The sequence below is a fragment of the Euleptes europaea genome, chromosome 2, assembly GCF_029931775.1.
Source record: "Euleptes europaea isolate rEulEur1 chromosome 2, rEulEur1.hap1, whole genome shotgun sequence".
NCBI classification, from domain to species: Eukaryota; Metazoa; Chordata; class Lepidosauria; order Squamata; family Sphaerodactylidae; genus Euleptes; species Euleptes europaea.
In genome coordinates this window covers 129,894,971-129,908,553 of record NC_079313.1, presented here as the reverse complement: position 1 = coordinate 129,908,553, position 13,583 = coordinate 129,894,971, and the positions used below count along the sequence as shown (strand labels likewise).

At 44.4% G+C, this 13,583-nt stretch overlaps 1 protein-coding gene across 2 annotated transcripts in view; it reads right to left on the bottom strand.

Annotated features, from left to right (window-relative positions):
• OSBPL2 (oxysterol binding protein like 2) overlaps positions 1 to 13,583 on the bottom strand; it is a 104,890-nt gene that overhangs the window by 46,620 nt on the left and 44,687 nt on the right. The window lies entirely within an intron of this gene.

Here is a 13,583-nt window from a genome sequence, read left to right as displayed (position 1 = left end):
GGCAGAAAGTTTTATTGCTGTGCCCAAAGGGTGGAGGGAAATCATTCCGGATATAGTAAAGCTACAAATACTGGGATTTATGCTTTGAAAGCAAAGGATTATATTAAAAATTGTCAGGGAGTTGAATTCATGTGCCGACTGGTGTTCTTTACCTAGTAGTTTGAGGGGGCTGTGGCTCACTGGTAGAACATTTGCTTGGCACGCAAAGGGTCTCATGTTCAGTCCCCGGCCATCTCCAGTTAAAAGGATGAGGTAGTAGGTGATGTCAAAGACCTGAGACCCTGGAGAGCCACCAGCCTGATACTGACCTCGATAGACGAATGGCTTGATTCGATAGAAGGCAGCCAACGTATGTTGATACTTCAGATATCTATGCATCATTTTCAAGCCATCTGCCCTTCAAGGATATTAGACAGGATGGATTCTACCGCTCTTCTTTATCCCCACAACCATCTTGTAAGGCAGACTAGGTTTAGAGGGAATTACTGGCTTAAGGTCATACACTGAGCTTCATACCTGAGTGAGGATTTGAACCTGGGCATTCCAGGCCTAGTCAAACTACACCTACATCCATGGGTGACAATGGTGCATAGAGTGGGAGTTCACTAATTTTCACCAAGGAAGCTTCTATCATTTCAGAGTTTCACAGAAGTAGCTGGAACCAAGTCGGAACTATAAGCTGCCCACTTATATTTGACACTCTCTATGCGCGCAGGATTCATTTGGGAGCCCAGCTTCTTTGCAACTAGGAATTTTACATACATTTTCCACTTTTGCCCACGCAGCCCCAAACCAACAGATGAACTGCACTGAAGAAAAGAGATCTGGAATCGTAACCTGAATCAGAACCATCTGGCCACAGAGGGCACCTGATCGGCTTCCCTTGGTATATACAGCACTTGTTTGCAAACGACAATGGAACTACAGAAGTCAGACTACACTTCGCTGACTAGCCTCACTTTAGATAAGGTTGGTTCCTGCAAGAAGGCAAGATTCAAGTCTAGTAGCACCTTAAAGCTCAACAAGGTTTCCAGGGTGTAAGCTTTCGAGAGTCAAAGCTCATTTCATTAGATACAAATGAGAATGGGGATCCATCAGCCCTTATATCCAGGTCAGAAAGTATATCCAACAAAGAGAGCTTTGACTCATGAAAGCATATACCTTAGAAATCTTGTTGGAGAAGAAGAAAAAGAAGAAAAAGCGAAAGAAGAAAAAGAAGAAGAGTTGTTTTTTATATGCTGGCTTTCTTCGCCACTTAAGGAAGAATCAAACCAGCTTACAATCACCTTCCTTTCCCCTCCCCACAACAGACACCCTTGTGAGGTAGGTGTGGCTGAGAGAGTGTGACTAGCTCAAGGTCACTCAGCTGGCTTCAGATGTGTGTGTGTGTGTGTGTGTAAAGTGCCTTCAGGTCGCAGCCGACTTATGGGGTTTTCATGGCAAGAGACTAACAGAGGTGGTTTGCCAGTGCCTTCCTCTGCACAGCAACTCTGGTATTCCTTGGTGGTCTCCCATCCAAATATTAACCAGGGCTGATCCTGCTTAGCTTCTGAGATCAGACAAGGTCAGGCTAACCTGGGCCATCCAGGTCAGGGTGACTTCATGTGTAGAAGTGGGGAAACAAATCCAGTTCTCCAGATTAGCCTGCACTGCTCATGAGGAGGAGTGGGGAATCAAACTCGGTTCTCTAGATCAGAGCCTACCACTCTAAACCACCACTTTTAACCATTACACCACACTGGCTGTACGGTAGGAATTGTTATGGCAGGAAGGGGGAAATGGCATCTTCCCTTGCTGGGAAACTCCCTTACACTAAGGAAAGTACCCTGGTAACCAGCTGCCACCACTCAAGGATCTCCTGAGAACATCTAGACTGACCCGCTGAAAAGGTAGTCTTCCAGTGCAGTACTAGAGCATTAACAAAATATCTGATAACCAACCTTGTAGCACCTGTGCAATCTAGCCCATGGGGAAGAGAATATCCCGGAGAAATAGATTGTATTAAGCGAAGCCAAAAAAAAAGTCTTTATAAAAAGGTTTATTGTAAAAGAGAAGAAGAAGAGTTGGTTTTTATATGCCGACTTTCTCTACCACTTAAGGGAGACTCAAACTGACTTACAATCACCTTCCCCTCCCCACAACAGACACCCTGTGAGGTAGCTGGGGCTGAGAGGCTGTGCCTAGCCCAAGGTCACCCAGCTGGCTTCATGTATAGGAGTCGGGAAACAAATCCAGTTCACCGGATTAGCCTCCACCATTCATGTGGAGGAGTAGGGAATCAAACCCGATTCTCCAGATCAGAGTCCACTGCTCCAAACCACTACCCCGCACTGGCTACGAGGCTCGAATCTTGCTCTTCCACTGCAGACCAACACAGTCACCCACCCAAATATCTGCAAGAAGGCACCGTCTTTCGATCTCAAAGGTCAGGAAGGTCGACATGTGTGAAGGCCCTCAAGTTTATGGGGGGGCCTAAGGACAACACCACCACTTTAACTGAGCCCAGAACAAACTGCTGACCAATGCAGCTGCTATCTCACCAGGAGGGCAAGGGCGCTCAGGCCTCTATTAAAGGGACAGGTCATTTTACTCCAGGTGTGCTTGCAATCCTAGACTTAAAGGGGGAGGGGAATCAAAGCAGAACACATTGAACTTCCAAACACAAACCGAGAGCTCTTGTCAAAATCCCACACACCCAAAAATGAAATACTGCTTTTTATTTTCTTCTATTGCCTGGACATAAAGCGATAAATCAGCCATAATGGCATGTTTAATTCATGCCCACATTTATTATTCTTTAGAAGCAATACTATGGATAATGGGGGGGAGTAAAACACAATTGCCTGCAATCTTGAAAATGAGCTGCATTTTCCTTCTCAAAGGCCTTTTCTGACCTAAACACATATAGACCTTGCTGAATTTCTTAGTCCTTTCTAAGGAAAGAGTTGTTCTCCGTACCTGAAGCATACTGGAGAGATACAAACCCCATCATTCTGAAATGGAAGTACTCATTAACAAGCCCCGCCATACCTTTCATGAGTAACACCAATAATGCTCGACAACAGAACCAATTAAGCCCCCCCTTTCATAAAAGCCTTATAGGGCCTTGTTCTTTGCAAATGCCATGCAGAGAAAGCATTTGACATTTTGGCAATTTACTCGGGAGAAAATTTGACAGTGTACGCAAGTGTCCTTCCATACTGACAGGCCCATGCTTTAATAGGGTTCTTACTTCATTCTCACCCACCTGGCTAAGGAGCTGCAGTGAGCCAATGGCGCCCCCGAACTGGTAGGCTGTATGGGAAATCGCAGCTTATGCTGACTGGTACAGCAGTGGGTACGTGCCTGGCAGAAGCCTGAAACCCGGGCAGCACAAACGCAACATGGCAAAGTTCCCAGATGAAATGGTGCAAGCTACCCAAAGGAAGAGCCCCGTGGCGCATAGTGGTAAGCTGCAGTACTGCAGTCAAAAGCTGTGCTCACAACATGAGTTCAATCCCAACGGAAGTCAGTTTCAAGTAGCTGGCTCAAGGTTGACTCTGCCTCTCATCCTTCCGAGGTCTGTAAAATGAGTACCCAGCTTGCTGGGAGTAAAGTGTAGACGACTGGGGAAGGCAATGGAAAGCCACCCTGTAAAAACACAGGCTGCCTAGTAAACATCGGGATATGACATCACCCCATGGGTCAGTAATGACCCGGTGCTTGCACAGGGGACTAACCTTTACCTTTACCCAAAGGAAGCCAATCAGAGCAAAGGCGCTGTTAATGTAGACGAAAGACAGATTTCTAGCTCAAGAAAGCAAATCTTTTCACATACACACACACACACACACACTTTCTTTGAGGTCTGAGAAGCCCCCCCCCCCCATCTACAAGCAAATGGCGCAAACTACTTCTATTCAGCAAACTGTCAAGGGGAAGAATTTGAAAGACTGAATTATGCACATATACAAATAGTTGAAGAGATCAGACAGGCAGCCACTGAAATCTGGCAGGACAGGACAAGTTCCTGAAATATACCCTACTCAATTAACTAAAGTGGCATGGTTCTGTGCACTCGACCAGCTTATAACAATTTATGGTAAGCAATCTGAATTTTAAAAATACAGGGTTTAGCTGGCATTATGAGTTTCATCTGGAACATGAACTGGGATTGGGATACCCATTTCTTTCTCCTTGTAACAATCGTATGTGTTAATCCAAAGCTCCGAGCACTCTTTAAAACAAGGGAACATATATGTTACAAGGGTTATATCAAGTGGATTACCAGCAGTTTAATCCTACTGGGAAGATGAAGTTACACACATGAGCACAAACAATTTAGCAGAAAACAGTCAGGACCCTGATAGACACCAGAGAAGGAAAGGTGTCGTACTATCCAGGGTCCTTAAGATTTTCTCACTGAATGCCCATCCCTCCACCAAGAACAGATGTTTGTAATTCCAGTGAACGCTAGTTCATCCTACAGAAGATGCCATTCAACTTGCTTTGTGTGTTCCTTTCTTGCTCGGTGGGCTCAATACGGCTGCATTTAGGGAAGGGTCATGGCCCAGTGGGAAAAACACCTGCTTTTGATGCAGAAGGCCTCAGCTTCAATCCCTGACATGGCCACTAAAAAGGATCAATAGGTGATGTGAAAGACCTCTATCTAAACCTCTGGAAAGCTGCTGCCACCAGTCACAGCAGACAATACTGCTCTTGACAATGTTAAGCTTTGTTAAAGGCCATTCCACACAATATGTTTTACAGAACCCACGCCTGTCCCCAAGAGTACCCTGGACAAAGCCAAACCTAGCTCTCTGATGAGGGTTATGTGTGTTTATAAGCATGCTCTCATTAGGGTTGCCAACCTCCAGATAGTAGCTGGAGATCTCACGCAATTACAATCTCCAGCAGACAGAGATCAGTTCACCAGGAGAAAATGGCCGCTTCGGCCATTGGACTCTATGGCATTGAAGTCCCTCCCCAAACCCCGCCCTCCTCAGGCTCTGCCCCCAAAACATCCGGCCGGTGGCAAAGAGGGACCTGGCAAAGAGGGACCTAGAAATAGAATCATAGAATCATAGAGTTGGAAGGGACCACCAGGGTCATCTAGTCCAACCCCCTGCACAATGCAGGAAATTAACAACTGCCTGTAAATAATTAAATAAAAAATGTAAATAATTAACTGCTTCTCAACGCAATAGGATTTAGTGCAGCCTTGGAAAGTTATTGCGATTGCACAACAGATAGATCCACATGGGCAACAGCTGAGGTTCCCTGCGTAAGTCATCCTCAAGGCCCCGGAAAAAGCGGCACTAACCTTGATCAAACTGCTGTTAAAAACCTGCTCTTTGGATCAGAAATCAACAGCTCTGCGCTGCACCACACAAATATCAATCATGTCACAGAAGACGACTAACCTGTTTTGCTTTCTTTGAATACCCACGCTTTACATAAAACAAATCAATGGCCCCAACAATGTCGCCCTACACAGATGCCTTTCCGCCAAACGCTTGATAGTTTGCCATTAGACTCTCTCAATAAAAACTCAACTACTGAAAATAACTGAAAGTCAGCAGGGAGTCCCATTTAACTTTCCAGTTCCTTCTGTATGGCCATTTATGCTTGGTAATTAGCAGAGCGTTCCAGGCTGTAGTGCCCTGCATTTTTTTTTCTTTCACGCTGAACCGTCATTCAGGAAGTGACTGCAAAGCTGGCGCATACCTGCTTCGCATTTCTTAAGAGCCCCTTTAACGTGACCTTTTGTGTTTGCTTCGCCCCGCCTCAAAGAATCCCCTCAAGGAAGCATGCAAAATTACAACCATTTGTTAGCTATGTTAATGGAAGGGATGAAGGAGCAGGCGAGTGGGTGTGGGCGTGGAATTTCTCCTGTTGTATCGGGACCGTGAATAAACATGTTAAAGGCCGCATTTAAAAAAAGAGCTTTGAGCAAGCATCAAAACTGACCCTCTATAAATGGCCTATGTGTTTTGTATGTGTGTGGGGGGGAGAAATTAAAATAAAACTATATTTTTTCTAACTGCTGGTAGGGACAGATGTTTACCTGAAGGAGAAACAAACAGTGAGCAGAAGCCATTATGCTGCTGTGCATAAATGATCCTAACTTTTAACATAACTGTGTTCCCCAGTTAAGAACGGGGGTCATCAATTACAAAGGGGAGGGGCTGCGGCTCATCGGTAGAGCATCTACTTGGCATGCAGAACGTTCCAGAGGTTCAACCCCCGGCATCTCCAGCTAAAAGGATCAGGTACTGGGTGATGGTGAAAGACAACTGCCTGAAACCCTGGAGAGCTGCTGCCAGTCTGAAGAGACAATACTGACCTTGATGGCTCCATGGTCTGATTCAGCAGAAGGCAGCTTCGCGTGGTCAATGTTTTCAGCATCTCTTTAGAGACTGCAGGGGACAAGAATCTGCAATTGAAACGGCCCGCAGCCAGACTTTCCAGGGCTTTTAAGCAGGATCCAGTAGGAAAGATGGCAAGACCCGATGGATAATTAACAGTCACATGTAATTTGCCTAGCTAATGGATAATAAATTATTGTGTGATGCTTCCACTAAAAAAAAAAAAAACCTCCATCAGCTGGTAGATTTTAGTAATCTATTTCTAAAAACGTAGCTTGCATTTTCCAGGGATAAGAAGAGCAGGAAACCGTTTTTTTGCTCTTTATAGTTTACATGGGGGGGGGGGAGTTGCTGTACACAGATTCACAAAAAAACAATTACAATTCCTATGGAGGGTTTTCAGAGCAACTCTCCGGCTCACCATAAGCTACTACCACATGTTGAAAGAGAGGTAGCCCACAGAGCTAAAAATGTTGATATAACCCATTGTCTACTGGATTGAGAAGCAGCTTCCCAGACTTTGGTCATAAAAAGCTCATGGATTGCACAGTCTTCTGCCTGTCCCCACACGGCACTGAAGTTTCATGCTTGTCCAGAGGTCACTGGAACCTAAAGTAGCACCTTTTGGTAGTATTTGCTTGGTTCCACCTGAATTACAATTAATGTCTACGACCAGGTAGACTTAAACAGCATATTCTGCCTCTGTGGACAACCTCCTTACACCGTGAACCGGTTTGGAATAAAAAGCATGCCCTCCTCCACCCCAAGTATCTGACAATAAAACCTATAATATAAGGAGAGAAGAAGGAGGAGGAGGAGGAAGAGGAAGAAGAGGAAGAAGAACAGGAGGAAGAAGAAGAGGAAGAAGAGTTGGTTTTTATATGCCGACTTTCTCTACCACTTAAGGAAAAATCAAACCAGCTTACAATCACCTTTCTTCCCAGCTCAGCCCAGTTGCGTGGCCCAGGAGCACCGCTGACCTCAGCGGGGAGCTGACCCCAGGGGAAGCTGTGGCTCAGTGGTAGAGCATCTGCTTGGCATGCACAAGGTCCCAAGTTCAACCCCCGGCATCTCCAGTTAAAGGGACGAGGCAAGTAGGTGATGTGAAAGACCTCGGCCTGAGACCCTGGAGAGCCGCTGCCAGTCAGAGTAGACAATACTGACTTTGATGGACCAAGGGTCTGATTCAGTATAAGCAGCTTCATGTGTTCCCCTCCCCACAACAGACACCCTGTGAGGCAGGTGAGGCTGAGAGAGCTCTAAGAGAACTGTGACTGGCTGAAGGTGACCCCGCTGGCTTCATGTGTAGGAGTGGGGAAACAAATCCAGTTCACTATTCTTATAGGATTATATGCACCAAATAAAAATCAAAAGCAATTCTTTTTGGAACTGGGACCTATATTAGAGGAATTTGGAGATGATAGAATGATATGGTTAGGGGATTTTAATGGGGTGACAGACCCTGGTATAGATAGAAATAGGAAAAAGAAAAGAGATAAAAGGGAAGGGAAACTCCCGGATGCTTTTTGGAATTTGGTTAACCATTGGAAAATGTACTTGGAGAAGTAGGAATTTTACAAGAAAAGGTTACACATTCTTCTCAGATAGACACCTCTCCTTATCAAGAATTGACATGATTTGGGCCTCAGTGGCCCTAATGAACAAGTTAGAGGAGACAGAAATTTTACCAAAGGTTTTATCAGATCATAATGCAATAAGGGTTAAATTTAAAATGGGTTGTGATAAACAGAAAATATGGAGGATTAATGAAAAATTATTGAGGAAGAAGGAGTGTAAGGAAAAAATACAGACAGCTATACAAGATTATTTAATTAATAATGTAGATAGGGGAACCTCAGATATAATGGTATGGGATGCCGGGAAGGCAGTTATAAAAGGGATCCTGATTCAACAAAACTCGATCTGGTATAAGAAATTTAAAAAGTCTCTTTTAGAGGATATTAGGCAAAAAGAGAGACTCCTAATAAAGAATATGGATAAAATTAGTAGACAAAGAATACAGAATGACAAAGGTCTTACAGCAACAATATACAGTTTTGATTACAACAGAGATTGAAAAAAAGGTTTTGTTTAATAAGCAGAGATATTTTGAACATGCGAATAAAGCAGGTAAATTACTTGCCTGGCAACTGAAAAGGACTAATGAGAAAGAGCCAATTTTAAAAATTAAAAGAGGGGGAGCTATAACAACTGTCCCCAAATATATCCAAAAAACATTATTTGAATATTATACTAGGTTATATACTAGAGGGGTTGTAGACGAACAAAAAATGAATTTATATCTGTTGGAAAATAAATTAAAGAGATTAGTCAAACACTACAAAATATTTTGGAAGAACCTATAACTCAGGAGGAATTAAATAAAGCCATTAATAAAAGTAAACCTAATAAATCATCAGGCCCTGATGGATTCACAGCTAGTTATCATAAATGTTTTAATGATCTCCTTAGTCCACTAGTATTGAGGGTTATGAATGCTAGTCTGGAGACAGGAACGATACCACAAACGTGGAAACAGGGTAATATTACCCTTATACCAAAGCCAGAAATAGATCATACAGAATATTGTCGAAGGCTTTCACGGTCAGAGTTCATTGGTTCTTGTAGGTTATCCGGGCTGTGTAACCGTGGTCTTGGTAAAATACCAAGACCACGGTTACACAGCCCGGATAACCTACAAGAACAGATCATACAGAAGTTAAAAATTATAGGCCTATCTCATTGCTAAATTATGATTACAAATTGTTTGCTGATATTTTGGCAAGCAGATTGAAGATTGTACTTAATGAGATAATTCACGAGGATCAGGCAGTTTTTTTACCGGGGAGACAAATTAGTCACAATGTTAGAGTAGTGCTGGACTTAATAGAATTAGCAGAGCAAAAACCTGACCTGCAATTAGCATTGTTTTTTCTCTATGCTGAAAAAGCATTTGATAATGTCCACTGGAATTTTATGAAAAAAGTGGTGCATTATATGAATTTTGGTCCTAAATTTAGAAGGGCTATAGACAATATATAATTCTCAAACAGCTACTCTATTAATAAATGAGAGACACAGAAGATAGAGATTCAGAAAGGTACTAGACAGGGTTATCCTCTTTCTCCATTATTATTTATTTTGGTATTAGAAATATTAAATGAGAAAATTAGGGGAGACAGAGCTTTAAGAGGGATTAAAGTGGGAAAATCTGAATACAAAGTAAGAGCTTATGCGGATGATACGGTATGTATTCTTGCCGACCCTATTGATAATGCAGGGAAATGGATGGAAGTACTTAGAGCCTATGGAAACCTCTCAGGTTTTAGAATAAATAAGGATAAATCCAAAATATTGTTGAAGGCTTTCACGGTCAGAGTTCATTGGTTCTTGTAGGTTATCCGAGCTGTGTGACCGTGGTCTTGGTATTTTCTTTCCTGACGTTTCGCCAGCAGCTGTGGCAGGCATCTTCAGAGGAGTAACACTGAAGGACAGTGTCTCTCAGTGTCAAGTGTGTAGGAAGAGTAATATATAGTCAGAAAGGGGGGGGGGTCGAGCTGAATCATTGTCCTGCAAAAAGTATCAAAGGTAATGTGCTAATCATTGTCCTGTAAGTATCAAGATAATGTGCTAATGAGGGTGTGGTATGTTAATATGGAACCATCGTATCCTGAAGTGATCTACAATGGTTCTATATTAACATACCACACCCTCATTAGCACATTACCTTGATATTTTTTGCAGGACAATGATTCAGCTCACCACCACCCCCTTTCTGACTACCGTATTTTCCGGCGTATAAGACGACTTTTTAACTCAAGAAAACCTTCTCCAAACTCGGGGGTCGTCTTATACGCCGAGTATCATCTTTCCTCCCCGGCCTCCGCTTCAGCTTCCGACTTTATGTGCTTCCCTCCCCTCTAAACCCCCCTTTAACCCCGCCCTCCGTGGGCCGTCGGCTCAGTCCTCCCCTCGCCTTTAGCCTCGCTCTTCTCTTGCCCCCGTCCCCCTCTTCTTCCCCGCTCCCTTCTCCCCTCGCCGACTCCCCCCAAGAGCCACATCCCGCCGCTTCGGGCTCCCACCCTCCCGCCGGAGCCCGGGGCTGAGCCTTGGCTACAGCCGGCGTCTCTGGCTGCGGGGCTCCCGCTGCCCGGGGAGGCTCCCTCCCCGCCTCGCCTCCAGGGTTTGCGCCGGCCGGTCCGGCACGCGCTCCTCCATGCCGGGAGGGTGGCCCCCGGCCTCCTCCCGTTCCTCCCGCTGGCCCCGCCTCCCGGCACGCTGCCAGCTCGTCCGCACGCTCCCGCCTTGCCTCCAGGATTTCCGCCAACAGGGCCGGGCCGGCACGCACTCCTCCATGCCGGGCGGTCGGCCCCCGGCCTCCTCCCGTTCCTCCCACTGGCCCCGCCTCCCGGCGCACTGCCAGCTCGTCCGGCTGCCCCCGCCCCCTCTTTCTCCCGCCCCGGTAAGTGGGGTTGTTTCCCCGGGGTTTGAGCCGCCCCAGGAGGACCGGGGGTGGCCGCGGGGTTGGGGCGCAGTCCCGAGGGCCGGCCCCAGGCCGCGGACTCGGGACAGTCCCAAACTCTAAATTTTAACTATAAAAATGGGGGGGTCGTCTTATACGCCCAGTCGCCTTGTACGCCGGAAAATACGGTATTTTCATTTTTATTTTTTATATAATCTCAATTGTATAATCTCTTTTTTATTTTAGTGTAATTTTTCTGTTATTGTTTATACTTTTCTTTTTTTGTTTAATTAAAAATTTCAATAAAAATTCTAAAAAACAAAAACAAAAAACAAATCCAGTTCACCAGATTAGCCTCTGCTGCTCATGTGGAGGAGTGGGGAATCAAATCCGGTTCTCTAGATCAGAGTCCACAGGAGGAATGGTTTTACTGAGGAACCTGGTACGCATCTAAGGAAGCACAAGGTTCCCAAGAGCAGTTGTTCTTGTAATCCATGCAAGTAGTTTTCAGAACAAGACACAGGGTTTTCTTTTTTCTTTTTTTACAATTTAATCCCTCCCTTTCTCCTAAGAGCCTCAAGCAGTATACACAGCTCTCTCCTCCATCATTTTATCCTCACAATAACTCAGACCCAAGGTTATCCACGGAGTTTCAAGGTGAGGGAGAATTTGAGACTAGGCCTTCCCGGGTCTAGTCAGCACTCTACCTGCAACTCCGCACTAGCTTTTAAAGGGCAGAAAGACCACAAATACTTATAGCGTGGATCATTATTGCACAGCTTCATCGTGCAATCAGTAAAACATTATGCAACTCCAGGTAAGGTCAGATGTTTATCTGAAAGAGAAATGCTGAATGGGAGCCATTAGCTTGCTGTGGAGAAAAGATCCAGACCATTATTACAAGCAGGAGAACCGGGCCTCGCCCTCCCTGAGAATAGAAGCTACCTATTGACAAATAATATCCAGCGATTAACAACCAGGAACCTGCAGCTGACAATCTCAAGACTTAAAATGGGGCAAATGTCAAATAATAGTGGATATTTTGAAAATTATTTCTATAGCCTTACTGTTCCAGAGCCCAAATTTTGGCTGACATTTTAGAAGCTGTGATATTAAGTGCCAACATCTCAAAAGGGCCTTTGATATCATTTTTCATCATGTTTCCGTCTCCTACCCGTTTCTCAATAGCTAACACACAAAAAGCTGGTAAAGCTTCAGCACTGCAGTCCTAGTTCTGCTCACAACCTGAGTTCGCTCCCGACAGAAGTTGGTTTCAGGTAGCTGGCTCAAGGTTGACTCCACCTTCCATCCTTCCGAGGTCGGTGAAATGAGTACCCAGCTTGCTGGGGACAAATGGTAGATAACTGGGGAAGGCACTGACACACCACCCCGTAAACATAGTCTGCCTAGTAAACATCAGGATGTGATGTCACCCAATGGGTCAGTAATGACCCAGTGCTTGCACAAGGGTCAACCTTTACCTTTAACACACACAAGATTTTCACGAGCATAACACATACTCAACACATCTGAAAATCTGTTACCTTTACACAGGAATAACAGGTGATATGGCTGCACACTAAACAATTTGAGAGTTGACCAGTCATGGAAAATATTCGTGAGGTGGTGGGAGCTGCTAAATTTATGCCATGCAGATTTAAGCAAGGACATGACCAGCTCTACCTGGAGATGGGAAGGCCCGGAAAAAATGAAACAAGAGCATCTTCTGTTCTCCTCCCCACCCACAACTTTTGAGGGGAGGGCTGAAAGAACTCCAATGAAATGTTTTCTCTTTTTGTGTTAAGTGAAATGCGATAATACAAAGTGTCGATCCCTCATAGCGTATACATGAAGATTTTTATGGAAAGCAACCATTCCCGAGCACGCTACAGACATACACAGTATTTTCAAGGAATCATTTTAGTTTGTGTATATTTGTGCATGCATAATATTTACATATACTCTACAAAGTTAGAGTTAATTGTTAAAGTTTGTTGTGCAAACACGCTGCCAGTTGTGCTGTGATTATATAAGACTGTTTCTGTCTAAATAACATACTCCTCTGAGACACTGAGTAGAGACACTGTCCTTCAGTGTTACTCCTCTGAAGATGCCTGTCACAGCTGCTGGCGAAACGTTAGGAAAGAAAATACCAAGACCACGGTCACACAGCCCGGATAACCTACAAGAACCAACATACTCCTCTGTTTACTACAAAACTTGTTTTCTATTTTCATGTTTTTTCCCCCATTACCTCGAAGGTGGTTAAAAAAAACCCTAAGATGTATGCTCGATGGTATCCCAGGATGCCACAGTTTGTAGTGAGTGAATATACTCTAATATTGGACACATCTGAAATCTTGCTGGCAGAAAAAGAAGGAGTCCAGGCAGTTTAGGGTTGATAAGAACTGCATGCATTTCTGTTTGTTTGCTTTTTGAAAGAACAACCAAGGATTCAAAACCAATTTGCCCCCCTTTGCTAAGGGCACTTATTTTCCAACACAGTGGGGGGGGGGGGGGGAGTATCACACATAGACACGTTGGCAACTCACATGAAATGCATGTTAAATATACTTCAACTCTGCATAGATACCAACTTTAAAGCGAAGGACACTGCTAATAACACATCCAGAACTGAACACCACTAGAAACAAAAGAGTAAAATATGTCCACAGTGATGTTACGTATTTGCTGCCCTGAGCATTCAGAGAAGACCAAATTGGGGAGCACTGAACCACACTGTTATGCAGGAGCAAAGAGGAATACACATGTTC